Source organism: Rhineura floridana, chromosome 3 (assembly GCF_030035675.1).
Source record: "Rhineura floridana isolate rRhiFlo1 chromosome 3, rRhiFlo1.hap2, whole genome shotgun sequence".
Classification (NCBI taxonomy): Eukaryota; Metazoa; Chordata; class Lepidosauria; order Squamata; family Rhineuridae; genus Rhineura; species Rhineura floridana.
In genome coordinates this window covers 228,129,685-228,141,922 of record NC_084482.1, presented here as the reverse complement: position 1 = coordinate 228,141,922, position 12,238 = coordinate 228,129,685, and positions in this window count along the sequence as shown.

Here is a 12,238-nt window from a genome sequence, read left to right as displayed (position 1 = left end):
GGATACATAAGCTGGCTGGCTGAGGTGGCCTGGGAGACCCAGTGCCTGCAGGATGAAGAGACCATCGCCCAAGGGAAGGAGAGGCAGCTGCTGCTGCTGCTGTTGTTGGACCACCACCTCCACTACCCTTCCCTGTGGGACTTCTGCCTGGCAGGACCAGGCCCCAGGTACCCAGCCAGCTAGGACTGATTCTCACCACCTGTCCCTCTCTGGAGGGATACATAAGCCGGCTGGCTGAGGTGGCCTGGGAGACCCAGTGCCTGCAGGAAGAAGAGACCATCGCCCAAGGGAAGGACAGGTGGCGGCTGCTGCTGCTGCTGCTGTGGGACCACCACCTCCACCACCCTTCCCTGAGGGACTTCTGCCTGGCAGGAGCAGGCCCCAGGTACCCAGCCAGCCAGGACTGATTCTTACCACCTGTCCCTCTCTGGAGGGATACATAAGCCGGCTGGCTGAGGTGGCCTGGGAGACCCAGTGCCTGCAGGATGAAGAGACCATCGCCCAAGGGAAGGAGAGGTGGCTGCTGCTGCTGCTGTTGTGGGACCACCACCTCCACCACCCTTCCCTGTGGAACTTCTGCCTGGCAGGACCAGGCCCCAGGTACCCAGCCAGCTAGGACTGATTCTCACCACCTGTCCCTCTCTGGAGGGATACATAAGCCGGCTGGCTGAGGTGGCCTGGGAGACCCAGTGTCTGCAGGAGGAAGAGACCATCGCCCAAGGGAAGGAGAGGCGGCTGCTGCTGCTGCTGCTGTGGGACCACCACCTCCACCACCCTTCCCTGAGGGACTTCTGCCTGGCAGGACCAGGCCCCAGGTACCCAGCCAGCCAGGACTGATTCTTACCACCTGTCCCTCTCTGGAGGGATACATAAGCCGGCTGGCTGAGGTGGCCTGGGAGACCCAGTGCCTGCAGGAGGAAGAGACCATCACCCAAGGGAAGGAGAGGCGGCTGCTCTTGCTGCTTTCTTTCTGGGTGCTTATATGAATGCATGTTGTGAGAGTGTGTATTTTATGTATTTGAGTCTTTTGTATTTTTCTTTCTGTATTTATAGTTTATAATGTGCCTGGGGAAGAGATCTTTCCATCTAGCGGGGAGACATGAGGGGCCCCCAATTGCCGTAGTGACAGGCAGAGGGAGGTATGGTGTTATGAGAAGGACGTGCCAGGTAAGGGGAACGCGGCCCAGACATGTTGTGGCTGTGCCTTGTTCCGGTCCTTCTCATACCCGCAGGGTTGTTGGTTGTCCTCTCAGCCAACTCTCAGATCTCCAGCTGCTGCTTTTTAATGCCAGATCGGTTCATAATAAAAAACCCCTCGTCCATGATTTGATTATGGACGAGGCAGCCGATCTGGCATGCATAACCGAGACCTGGATGGGCGAACAGGGAGGAGTTAGTCTCTCCCAGATCTGCCCACCGGGGTATTTGGTTCAGCATCATGGTAGATCTGAGGGTCGGGGAGGTGGGGTTGCTGTGGTCTATAAGAGTTCCATCTCACTCACCAAGCACCATGTCCATACAACTACTGGTCTGGAATGTCTGCACCTTGTGTTGGGCCAGAGGGACAGACTAGGAATCCTTCTGGTGTACCGCCAACTGAGTTGACGGAAGTGGTCTCGGAGGTATTGTTGAGATCCCCCAGACTATTAGTACTGGGGGATGTCAACATTCATGCCGAGGCTACTTTGTCTGGGGCGGCTCAGGACTTCATGGACTCTATGACAACCATGGGGCTGTCTCAATATGTTAGTGGCCCAACACATATATCGGGGCATACACTCGACCTTATTTTTGTTACTGGACATGGGGATAGTGATCTGGATGTGGGGAGTTTTACATCTCTCCCTTTGTCATGGACAGATCACTGCTTGCTGAAGTTTAGACTTTCAGCGACCTTTTCCCTCCGCAAGGGTGGGGGACCTATTAAATTGGTCCGCCCCCGGAGACTAATGAATCCTGAAGGTTTTCAAAGGGCTCTGGGGGATTTTCCGGCTGATAGGACCGGTGCTCCTGTTGAAGCCCTGGTTAATCTGTGGAATGCGGAGATGGCCCGGGCTGTCGACACGATCGCTCCTGCGCGCCCTCTCCTTTGCAGAACTCATTCAGCTCCTTGGTATACTCCAGAGTTGAGGGCGATGAAGCAAGATAGGAGGCGGCTTGAGCGGAGATGGAGACGAACTCCAGATGAATGCAACTATACGCTGGTTTGTGCTTTCACCAAGCGGTATATAGGAGCGGTGAGGGTGGCGAAAAAACAATATTTCGCCGCCACTATTAAGGCATCTCTCTCCCGCCCAGCGGAGCTTTTTAGAGTTGTCCGAGGGCTGCTCCATCTAGGCCTTCAGGACACTGTAGATACTTCGGTGGCCCGCTGCAATGAGTTTGCTGAGCACTTCCAGCATAAGATCTTACGCATTCGTCGGGACCTAGACTCTCATTTTATAGCAGTTAACCCTAGTGAGGTGTCTGGAGCACAGTCTTATCATGTTTTGTTGGATGAGTTTCAGTCGGTTCAGTTCGAGGACGTGGACAAGGTGCTTGGACAGGTACGTGCAACCAATTCAGTACTAGATCCTTGCCCCTCTTGGCTAATAAAAACTGGCAAGGAGGGAACAGTTGGCTGGGCCAAGGAAGTGATAAATGCCTCCTTGCGAGAGGGAGTGGTCCCTGGCTGTCTGAAGGAGGCAGCAGTGAGACCACTCCTGAAAAAGCCTTCCCTGGACCCAGAGGATTTCAGCAGCTACAGACCAGTGGCAAATGTTCCATATCTCGGCAAGATCTTGGAGCGAGTGGTTGCTGGCCAGCTCCAGGCGCTATTGGATGAAACCGATTATCTAGATCCATTTCAGTCGGGTTTCAGGCCCGGTTTCGGCACTGAGACGGCCTTGGTCGCCCTGTTTGATGATCTATGTCGGGAGAGAGACAGAGGGAGTGTAACTCTGTTGATTCTCCTTGATCTCTCAGCGGCTTTTGATACCATAGACCATGGTATCCTTCTGGAGAGGCTTGCGGAGTTGGGAGTTGGAGGCACTGCGTGGCAGTGGTTCCGCTCCTACTTGGCGGGCCGTCTCCAGAAGATAGTGCTTGGGGAACATTGCTCGACACCGTGGGTACTCCAATGTGGGGTCCCGCAGGGTTCGGTTTTGGCTCCCATGCTTTTTAACATCTATATGAAGCCGTTGGGTGCGGTCATCAGGAGTTTTGGAGTGCGTTGTCACCAGTACGCTGATGACACACAGCTCTACTTCTCCTTTTCATCTTCCTCAGGTGAGGCGGTCAATGTGCTGAACCGTTGCCTGGACGTGACAATGGACTGGATGAGAACTAACAAACTGAGACTCAATCCTGATAAGACTGAGATGCTGTTGGTGGATGGTATTTCCAATCAGATGGTGGATACATATCCTGTCCTGGATGGGGTTACACTCCCCCTAAAGGAACAGGTTCGTAGTCTGGGAGTCGTTCTAGACTCTTCCCTGTTATTTGAGGCTCATGTAGCCTCGGTGGCACGGAATGTGTTCTACCAACTTCGATTGGTAGCCCAGCTACGTCCCTACCTGAGTAAGGAGGATCTTACATCAGTAGTGCATGCTCTGGTAACCTCACGTTTGGATTACTGTAATGCGCTCTATGTAGGGCTACCTCTGAAGACGGTTCGGAAGCTACAGCTGGTGCAAAATGCGACGGCCAGACTGCTAACAAGAACGAAGTGGTCTGACCATATAACACCTGTTTTGGCCCGCTTGCACTGGCTTCCAATACGCTTCCGGGCCAAATTCAAAGTGTTGGTATTAACCTATAAAGCCTTATACGGCGCGGGACCTCGATATCTGTCGGAACGCCTCTCCCGCTATGAACCGGCTCGTACACTATGGTCTGCTACGAAGGCACTCCTCCGGGTCCCGACTCATAGGGAGGCCCGGAGGGCAGTGACAAGATCAAGGGCCTTCTCAGTGGTGGCCCCCGAACTATGGAATAGTCTCCCTGAGGAGGTTCGCCTGGCGCCGACACTATCATCCTTTCGGCGCCAGGTTAAAACCTTTCTCTACTCCGAGGCATTTTAATTCTTTGTTAACGATTGTAATGTTTGTAATTTGATTTTAGCCTTTGCTGTTTTTAGATTGTGAAATTAGATTTTAGACTGATGTTTTTGTATTATATTGTATTTTATTGTATCTATGTTCACTGCCCAGAGAGCTATTGCTAGTCGGGCGGTATATAAGTTTTAAAAATAAATAAATATAAAGGGTGCATGCTGCCACAGCCACCTCCCCCCCCCCTGCTTTCTGCTTCATTAGGCCTCTCCTTGTGGGATTCTTATAGCATTAATAAAGCCTTGATCATTGTCACTGGCTTCCCTGTCTGAGAAGAGTCATGGGGGCAGCGGCTAGAGCAAAGCGAGAGGCTCTTAATAATGCTGCTCAGAATTTGTTGCCTGCGCTGTAGGTAAAGGGGGATGAGGGGTGTGTGTGTGAGAGAGAGAGTGAAAGAGACAGTGTGTGACTCTGTGTCTATGTGAGAGACTGTGTGTAAGAGAAGACACAGAGTATGTGAGAGAGAGAGCAGACAGAGAGACTGAATGAGAGAGACTGTGTAGGAGAGAGACAGAGATAGTGTGTGTGTGTGTGTGTGTGGCTGAGAGAGCAGACAGACTGTGTGTGTGAGAGTCTGTAAGAGAAGGGAGGGATTTCTTGGTTCTTCAGAGTCCAAATCCAGGAGGGGGGCCAGACACAGTAGGTTCAGCTAAGGAAATGCTATTGTAGGCATTGAGGCAAGCTCCACACTCCCAATCGCCACATCATAGCCTCAAGCCACAGCTGCACATGCAACCCTCTTGAGCAGAATAAACAAACACCGAAAGGATGAACGGTCCAATAAAAGAGTTATTCTTTTTGTATGTGAGAATACGTGTGTGTGCAAGCTGAAGGGGGTGGGCCTCATTTTGCACCACCTTAAGTCTAGCCTGCAGCCTGCCCATCCAAATATATACAGCTTCTGGTTAGTAAAAGTCTCAGCATCCCATTTAGAATCGTGGGAGCATCTCTGTCACCTGTGCACTTCCTCACTCAGTTCCTTCAGAGCAGAGTGTGGGGGGTGGGGGAGCAGGCGGGGGAGAGAGGGGGGGTGGGGGGCCGGGCGAGTGTCAATACAGCTATGGTAGAAGTGACATGGGACTGCTAGTATTATGACTCCCACGTCCCAATTCTGCTCCAGAAATGGCATCAGAATAAAACCGTTGGGAGGGGGGCACAGGCACTAGAAAAAAAATTGCATGTGGGCACAGAAGGAGCAAACTCTAGTTGGGCAAAATAAACTAGGTGGGGGCAAGCTCTCTGTTAGGGGGATAGCTTTCTTCTTTAGAAGCACTGTTTTCCACATTTGTAAATTTAGGTATATGTACTGTAATTATCCAACTAAAACTACTTTTGTTAATTAACTAATATTTCTTTAATTGGGTGACAGGTTTAGATTTGAGTCTACCTTTCTAAATGTTAGAAAGTCTGGTGGATCTCCCCAGCAATGGAATTCCATAACATGGATGCCACCACTGAGAGAGCTTGCACCCAGTAGCCACCAGCAGCTTCTCTAAATGTTGGGATCCAGACCAGGACTTGGAAAATGTGAGGAAATTGTGGGAGTGGCTTGTAAAGGAGGAAGTACTCTTCTCCAGACGTTAAAGTTTTCCAATTCAAAACTAGTACCATTAATTGGATGCAGAGAACCCAAATGGTAACCACTACAAATCCTTTAATACTTCTAGGATGGGTTCTAGATCACCTGCACAAGCCAAGAATCACCAGGTGCATTTTGGATCTCTCATAGTTCTGAACATTCTTCAAGGATGTGGAATGCATCCAGAAATTCAGAAACAGAGCTGGGTTTTATCTTTACATTGATGACACTATACCTGAGACAGCTTCTCCCAGCAGTTATGTGTAAAAATGCAACTCAAACTTTTCAGTACTTTTATTTATAACTTATACTTCATTAAGATCTATACCAGAGTGGGATGCAACATAAACATATAAAATAAATAAAGCAATCTGAAATATAATACCATGGAGCAGAGCAGTTGCAAGTCTGTGCCCCTTTTGGAGACCTGCCCTTTCCTATTGCCTTATATGGAGCTTGTTTTCTTACAGAAAATAATGGCCATGTGCACTACTAATCAGTTCATATGTGGGGCTGAATTGCAGTGAAATACTTACTGTGTTTCAGGAAGTGTGAAAGTTGAACTCACCTGCCCACGGGAGCTGGTATATTGCCTAGAGTGTGTGAAAGGTTTTGTGCTTCACAATCATAAAGAGATACATATGATGCAGGTGGGGGGGAGAGAGTGGGGCGGGGGGCAGGGCAATTAAGCGAGTAAGCGGGCAGAGGGAGAGAGCAGGGGTAGGGGCAGGGCGATTGAGTGAGTGGAGAGGGCAGGCAGGGGGAGATAGCAGGGTGGGGCAGGGTGATTGAGTAAGCCAGTGGAGACAGGTAGAGGGAGAGAGCAGGGGTGGGGGCAGGGCTATTGAGTGAGCGAGTGTAGAGGGCAGGTGGGGGAGAGAGCGGGGATGGGGGCAGGGCAATTGAGCAAGTAAGCAAGTGGAGACACAGGTAGAGGGAGAGAGCGGGGTAGGGGTAGGGCAACTGAGCAAGTGAGTGAGCGGAGAGAGCAGGCAGAGGAGAGGGGGAGTGGGGGCGGCAGGGCAATTGAGTGAATGAGCGAGTGGAAAGGGCAGGCGGGGGTGTATAAAGAAGATATATCTTTATGAAATATAAAATCAGAAGGAACTAAGTAAAAATGCCCACAGGCCTTTGGGGGACCCTAAAATCCAGTCTCATAGAGAAGCAAGTTCACCTTGAACTTCTCATGAAATGAAACAAACAGGCATGTGTGTGTGATCAACTTTTAATTAATTAATGAGTATAATGTTTATGAGCAAATAAGCATGTAACTCATGTTTGATGTTTTTAACCCTTTGATCCTGGGAAACTAATTATTAGTGAAACAGTTGACAAACATATATTTTATTCTTGATTTTGTTGAAGCAATGGCTCCAACTAGTGGAAAAAGTTTGTAATTGACCCTGCGTGCACTTGTAAAGAATAACGCCCTACTTTTTGCTTCAAGCCTGTGTCTTCAAATTTGTTCAAGAACCCCCAGTCCAAGATCCCAAAAAGAAAATTCTCCATCATCTGTGCAGGCAACTCTTCAAGATTGCATTGGCTACTGATTCACTTTTCTTCCTCAATCCAGCAGGAATTTTAGGCCGAGGAACACGAGCCAAATTCCACTGTAGCACCAGAACACCTCTTCCATTCAGTGTCTAAGGTGCCTGGGAATCCAGGTGCCACAATGAGTGTGGAAGATGCAAGGTCAACAGGGAAATTGTTTCATGGGTCAAAGTCACAGCTGCCTGTCAGCGCTAAGGCTCACAAGAGGACTTTTCTGAAGGCTTTGTTCCGGCCTGTAGCTACTGTCTGCTATCAGTCTGCCAATATGCACCCCAGGTGCTAGTAATTGGGCTGTTAGGACTCAGGACCAGCTGTCGCTCTTCTAGGTCCTGGGTCATGGGAACATAAGAACATAAGAAGAGCCTGGTGGATCAGGCCAGTGGCCCATCTAGTCCAGCATCCTGTTCTCACAGTGGCCAACCAGGTGCCTGGGGGAAGCCCGCAAGCAGGACCCGAGTGCAAGAACACTCTCCCCTCCTGAGGCTTCCGGCAACTGGTTTTCAGAAGCATGCTGCCTCTGACTAGGGTGGCAGAGCACAGCCATCATGGCTAGTAGCCATTGATAGCCCTGTCCTCCATGAATTTGTCTAATCTTCTTTTAAAGCCATCCAAGCTGGTGGCCATTACTGCGTCTTGTGGAAGCAAATTCCATAGTTTAACTATGCGCTGAGTAAAGAAGTGCTTCCTTTTGTCTGTCCTGAATCTTCCAACATTCAGCTTCTTTGAATGTCCACGAGTTCTAGTATTATGAGAGAGGGAGAAGAACTTTTCTCTATCCACTTTCTCAATGCCATGCATAATTTTATACACTTCTATCATGTCTCCTCTGACCCGCCTTTTCTCTAAACTAAAAAGCCCCAAATGCTGCAACCTTTCCTCAGGGAAATGATGGGTGGGATCCCGTGGCTAGATAGACTAAAGAAAAAAGGAGCCCAAGAAGCGTGGGAGTTCATGAAGAACGTATTACAAAAAGCGCAATCGCAAACAATTCCAAAGAGGAAGAAAAATGGAAGACATCGGAAAAAGCCAATGTGGCTACACAGAAGACTGGTGGAGGAGGTAAAAATAAAAAAGAGCATGTATAAAGAATGGAAGGAAGGATGCATCACCAAGGAAGAGTACCAACGAGCAGCTCGGGCTTGCAGGAATAGCGTAAGGAAAGCTAAAACCCAGAATGAGCCGAGGCTGGTGACAGAAGAGAGGAACAACAAAAAGGGGTTTTTCAGATATGTTCGAAGCAAGAGAAAGACCAAGGAAATGGTGGGACTGCTGCTCAATGAAGACTTCAAAATGTTGACAGATAACGAGGAAAAGGCAGAACTGCTCAACGCCTATTTTGCCTCTGTTTTCTCCCAAAAAGGGAACAGTGTGCAACCTTGCATCGGTAGCAATCTCAGTAAGTGGTCAGGATTGCACTTCAAGATTGATAAGGAGCTAGTCAGGAAATACGTAGTAGCAGTGGCGTCACTAGGGTTGGTGTCACCTGGTGTGGTAACTCATGGTGTCACCCGCCCCATGGACCTCCTCCCGTATCAGACCATACAGAATCCTTAGTAATGTTTTTTGTACTAATGTTACTCGTAAATCGTAATTCCCTTATATCACTGAATGTAATGGCAATAGTAGTGACAAACTAGCAAAATTAAAATTACACCTTTAAATTACAATATCATACGCACAGCTCAAATTCTTGCTCTTATCACTAATGGGAGTTAATTATCTTGCATATGCCCATAGTAAATTTTCAGATACTTTCAGACCCTCAGCAATTTTCAAGTGGTCTATGTAGAAGAAAAGTTTGGGAACCCCTCATCTAAGACATCTGCTTATGTCCCTATGCTGCTCCCACCCCTCATTTAGGTACCTGGGATGCATGCGTGTGGACATACCTCCTTACAATTATGGAAAGTGATTCTTAATAATACGTCTCCAGACACAAAGTTACATAGGTATTTATCTGTTGTTTAGTAGAAACTTCAGAGCTGCAGGGTCCCTTCATGATAGTTACAGCCACGTACACCCTTTTTTGCTCCTGGATTAAGAATGAGATCTTTGTTAATGCATTCTCTCACAACAACAAACATCTCTAGGAGCCAATCAGCATGAAAGTGGAGAGCGTTAGCAACTGAGAAGAGTCTTCTCAGTGGCTGACTCACCTCCTTTCACTCTGATTGGCTCCAATCAGCAGGAAAGGCAAGGAAGCCTATTAGAAGACTCTTCTCAGTGACTAACACACTCCCTTTTCATGCTGACTGTAGGATGCTTGGAGACATAGGGACTCTGCTCCCAAAAAAGCAGAGGGACTAAGATCCCCTGGGCGACTACCCTCCTGGTGCTTATGGACATGACCGTAATATATTTTGTGACGTGCAAGTTCGATATTATTTATTAAGTGTGTTTAGGTTTACACTGATGGCATTCCCAAATATGTACTTTCACACAGACTTTGGTTTTCCATAACACGATGTTTGTCCAAGTCTCCACACTTGGGGGGGCACTACTTGCACACCCCTTCCATAAGCACATCAAAGTTGGATACACACCTGAACCAAGACCCAGGCAAAAGGGCACTCAAAACAAAAAGGTAATTAGTGGCTGAGTAGATCTTGTACAGTGGTTATACTGACTGGGCAGCCACTGTCCTTCACATTTTACAAAATACTTTTTCCTATACAAAGATTAAATTTGTGTGTACGAAAAAGTAATATATGAAGTGGTCTCAATAGTGAGAAAAGTAAACAAGTGAATGGTGATCCAAATGTTTTTCATTCTCACGTTATGAAGCTAGCTGCCAGATGATGTATCACCTTCCCTACGCATGCAGCGTAGACTGAAAAAACAGCACCCAAGCCACCATTCAATACCTGCACCTGTTCTTTCCAACATGAATCTACAGGTCTCAAAAAGTAATGTGTGACAAAGTCCTCAAACACCTTATAACATGCCTCAAACATGGTCTCTTTTTCTACCAGCATGCCTTCACATCATCACCTTGCCAAAACATAAGGATAGGTAAATTGCTTTTAGGGAGGTTCACAATTATGATTTTCTATCGATTTAATCTAAAAATATTTAAAATACATAAAAACAGCCAGGGGAAGATATTGGAGAAATATAAAATAAATACAAATTAAAAGGGGGGGGGGGAGGTGAAGAGACCTTAAATGTGCTACTCACCATCTCTCAGCCTATCCTCCCCTCAGGATGAAAACAATGGAGAACCATGACCACCCCCAGGAAGAAGGGCACACTTAAAATGTAGAGGAAAACATCATCTACAACCATAGTGTGAAATCCAATACTTATTGGGACACAGTATGAAGAAATATTTATATAAACATCACTATCAAATATGTTTATGAATTACACAATCTGTAAATATATTTATAGTGCAATCCGATGTTTGTTTACTCAGAAGCAAATCCCAATGTATTCAATGGGGCTTACTCAAACTGGGAAGTGTGCAGAGAACTACAGCCTCAAGTGATAAGGAACTTGTTCTTTCAACTTGTTCTTTTAAGTTGAGACCTTATCCAAGTCTGAGTCTGTGTTGGAATTGCTTTTTAATATGTTTCTAAGCCTTTTCTTTTTTTAAAAAAATGTTTTTTAAAGTTTCAAAAAAATGTTTTCAAAGATGTTTTAATAGATTTTAAAGTCTGTTTTTATGATGTTTTAAAGTGCTTTTAGTGCTTTTGTTTGCCGCCCTGGGCTCCTACTGGGAGGAAGGGCGGGATATAAATCAAATAATAAATAAATAAACTTCATTCACCCAACCCAAAATTCAGAATCATGCTCTTTAGGCTGTTTTCCAACTGTTTATTCTTGCTTTATGGTTCTTGGATTTTAAATGGCTTTATTTCTTGTTGTGAGCTGCCTTGGTTTCCAACCCTACCTCACAGGGTTGTTTGAAAGACTACACACAGACTGCAGATGTATAAATACATACAGCCCATATAATAGTTTATTGTCAAACCAGTTGGTCATTGCAGAAAAATCAGTATTAGTTTTTAAAAAATCAGTATCATTTTCCTACAGAATAAAAACTGTAATACCTAAGTAAGCCCTGCCTACTTGCTTTAAAATAGGACTGGAGGGGGGGCAGAAAGAGAACACAAACACAATTCTTTTTTACATTCACTCCAAAGTCCCACTGATTTTCAGCACATTGATAACCATGTCTACTCAAAAGTAAATCCTATTGAATTCAATGGGATTTACACTGGAGATATGGGATTAGCAATTTTATTTATTTATTTATTTAATTTAATTTATATGCTCCCCTAAGCCCGAAGGCTCTCTGGGCGGTGTACATCAAAGATAAAACCAGTACAATATCAAAATACAATAAATACAATAAATCAAAAACCAAAAACACACAAAACAATAACAAAACAAAACAACATCTAAAATACTGTTAAAATACACTTTAAAATGCCTGGGAGTATAAAATGGTTTTCACCTGGCGCCGAAAAGATAGTAGCGTCGGCGCCAGGAGCACCTCATCAGGGAGACTATTCCACAGTTCGGGGGCCCCCACAAAAGCAAGTATTGGGAAGGTTTTCAAAATACTGCCCAGGATCTGACTCCTACACACAAGAGGGGAAAAAACTGAAATGTATATACTTAACCCAATTTATGAGATTTTCAGATAAATGGGGGGGGAAACCACCATTTTCTGGCCTTGCAGTGAGGTTTACTAGACACTGCCACAGGTCAACCAAATGCTTCACTGATTGGCTGCAATCCTGAATGGGCGGGGTTAAAGCTACGAAGTGCTATACAGTAGTTTAAAAAAAGATTTAACAGAGGCAGCTGACGTTTTTATGTATATCTCGAGAACCGGACCACCTAGAAACTTAATTTTTTAAAAAAAGTAAAGCTGAGAATCACCCCCCTCTGATGAATGAATGAATGAATGAATGAATGAATGTTTATTGTTACAGTCATAGACCAGCCAAACAATTACCAAATAAAATATTCCTTAATACATATTAAAAGCAAAGAAAATGGGACA